We start from the raw sequence: 2831 nt of genomic DNA on the forward strand, positions 1-2831 counted from the left end.
TTTCCACAAAAACGAGCACGTGAACGCCAATTTTCGTCTATACGATTCTTATGCAGTTTTATATTCTCTACACGGTCCACTGATCGTTTTATTTTTTTGTCGAATTTTGAGAATTTTTTTTTTTTTTTCTCGAAAACGAGCTCGACGACCTGCACTTTTGACGACGCCATCGTGTTCCCCGGATTTTTTCCTGCAAGATAGCGTGTCTATTTTTTGTCCTACGACGATTTTTGACGCCGGAGCGGTGTTTCGGAGCAGAGCGGACTTAGAAACTTTCGCGCGTCGACCGCCGGACCGATCGCTCCAGGCTGTTTTTCGTCAATAACTCGAAAACGAGCACGGTAACGCTCGTTTTCGCCCGTACGATACTTGTACCGTTTACCGTTGGCTACCTGGTAGATGGTTTTTTTTTTTTTTATCTCGAATTTTGAGAGCTTTTTTAACTTTTTTCTCAAAAACGAGCACGTGAACGCCAATTTTGGTCTATACGATTCTTATGCAGTTTTATATTCTCTACACGGTCCACTGATCGTTTTATTTTTTTGTCGAATTTTGAGAATTTTTTTTTTTTTTTCTCGAAAACGAGCTCGACGACCTGCACTTTTGACGACGCCATCGTGTTCCCCGGATTTTTTCCTGCAAGATAGCGTGTCTATTTTTTGTCCTACGACGATTTTTGACGCCGGAGCGGTGTTTCGGAGCAGAGCGGACTTAGAAACTTTCGCGCGTCGACCGCCGGACCGATCGCTCCAGGCTGTTTTTCGTCAATAACTCGAAAACGAGCACGGTAACGCTCGTTTTCGCCCGTACGATACTTGTACCGTTTACCGTTGGCTACCTGGTAGATGGTTTTTTTTTTTTTTATCTCGAATTTTGAGAGCTTTTTTAACTTTTTTCTCAAAAACGAGCACGTGAACGCCAATTTTGGTCTATACGATTCTTATGCAGTTTTATATTCTCTACACGGTCCACTGATCGTTTTATTTTTTTGTCGAATTTTGAGAATTTTTTTTTTTTTTTCTCGAAAACGAGCTCGACGACCTGCACTTTTGACGACGCCATCGTGTTCCCCGGATTTTTTCCTGCAAGATAGGGTGGCGATTTTTTGTCCTACGACGATTTTTGACGCCGGAGCGATGATTCGGAGCAGAGCGGACTTAGAAACTTTCGCGCGTCGACCGCCGGACCGATCGCTCCAGGCTGTTTTTCGTCAATAACTCGAAAACGAGCACGGTAACGCTCGTTTTCGCCCGTACGATACTTGTACCGTTTACCGTTGGCTACCTGGTAGACGGTTTTTTTTTTTTTTATCTCGAAGTTTGAGAGCTTTTTTAATTTTTTCCACAAAAACGAGCACGTGAACGCCAATTTTCGTCTATACGATTCTTATGCAGTTTTATATTCTCTACACGGTCCACTGATCGTTTTATTTTTTTGTCGAATTTTGAGAATTTTTTTTTTTTTTTCTCGAAAACGAGCTCGACGACCTGCACTTTTGACGACGCCATCGTGTTCCCCGGATTTTTTCCTGCAAGATAGCGTGTCTATTTTTTGTCCTACGACGATTTTTGACGCCGGAGCGGTGTTTCGGAGCAGAGCGGACTTAGAAACTTTCGCGCGTCGACCGCCGGACCGATCGCTCCAGGCTGTTTTTCGTCAATAACTCGAAAACGAGCACGGTAACGCTCGTTTTCGCCCGTACGATACTTGTACCGTTTACCGTTGGCTACCTGGTAGATGGTTTTTTTTTTTTTTATCTCGAATTTTGAGAGCTTTTTTAACTTTTTTCTCAAAAACGAGCACGTGAACGCCAATTTTGGTCTATACGATTCTTATGCAGTTTTAGATTCTCTACACGGTCCACTGATCGTTTTATTTTTTTGTCGAGTTTTGAGAATTTTTTTTTTTTTTTCTCGAAAACGAGCTCGACGACCTGCACTTTTGACGACGCCATCGTGTTCCCCGGATTTTTTCCTGCAAGATAGGGTGGCGATTTTTTGTCCTACGACGATTTTTGACGCCGGAGCGATGATTCGGAGCAGAGCGGACTTAGAAACTTTCGCGCGTCGACCGCCGGACCGATCGCTCCAGGCTGTTTTTCGTCAATAACTCGAAAACGAGCACGGTAACGCTCGTTTTCGCCCGTACGATACTTGTACCGTTTACCGTTGGCTACCTGGTAGACGGTTTTTTTTTTTTTTATCTCGAAGTTTGAGAGCTTTTTTAATTTTTTCCACAAAAACGAGCACGTGAACGCCAATTTTCGTCTATACGATTCTTATGCAGTTTTATATTCTCTACACGGTCCACTGATCGTTTTATTTTTTTGTCGAATTTTGAGAATTTTTTTTTTTTTTTCTCGAAAACGAGCTCGACGACCTGCACTTTTGACGACGCCATCGTGTTCCCCGGATTTTTTCCTGCAAGATAGCGTGTCGATTTTTTGTCCTAGCTCAATTATTAAGGAAGTTACGGTTTCTTGATTTTTCGGTATGTTCGAACTGGTCTTTTAGGCGGGCGCTCGGTCGCGCGGTGCTTTCGCATCGACCGACGTACCGATCGGCGGCGACGGTTTTTCGTCTATATCTCGAAAACTAGTACGCTAACACATATTTTGACCTATATGATATTTGTTCAGTGTAATTTTTTCTATCTGGTAGGCTGGTTTTTTTTTTTTTATCTCGAATTTTTTGAACGTTTTTGTTTTTTTCTCGAAAACTAGCGCGACGACCGATATTTTTAACTACGGTTTTGAATTCGTCTAATTTTTGCCTACAAGATAGCGTGTCGAGTTTTTGTCCTGCGACGATTTTGACCATTTTTTCATTTTT

This window comes from Colletes latitarsis, unplaced genomic scaffold, assembly GCF_051014445.1.
Source record: "Colletes latitarsis isolate SP2378_abdomen unplaced genomic scaffold, iyColLati1 scaffold0042, whole genome shotgun sequence".
NCBI lineage: Eukaryota > Metazoa > Arthropoda > Insecta > Hymenoptera > Colletidae > Colletes > Colletes latitarsis.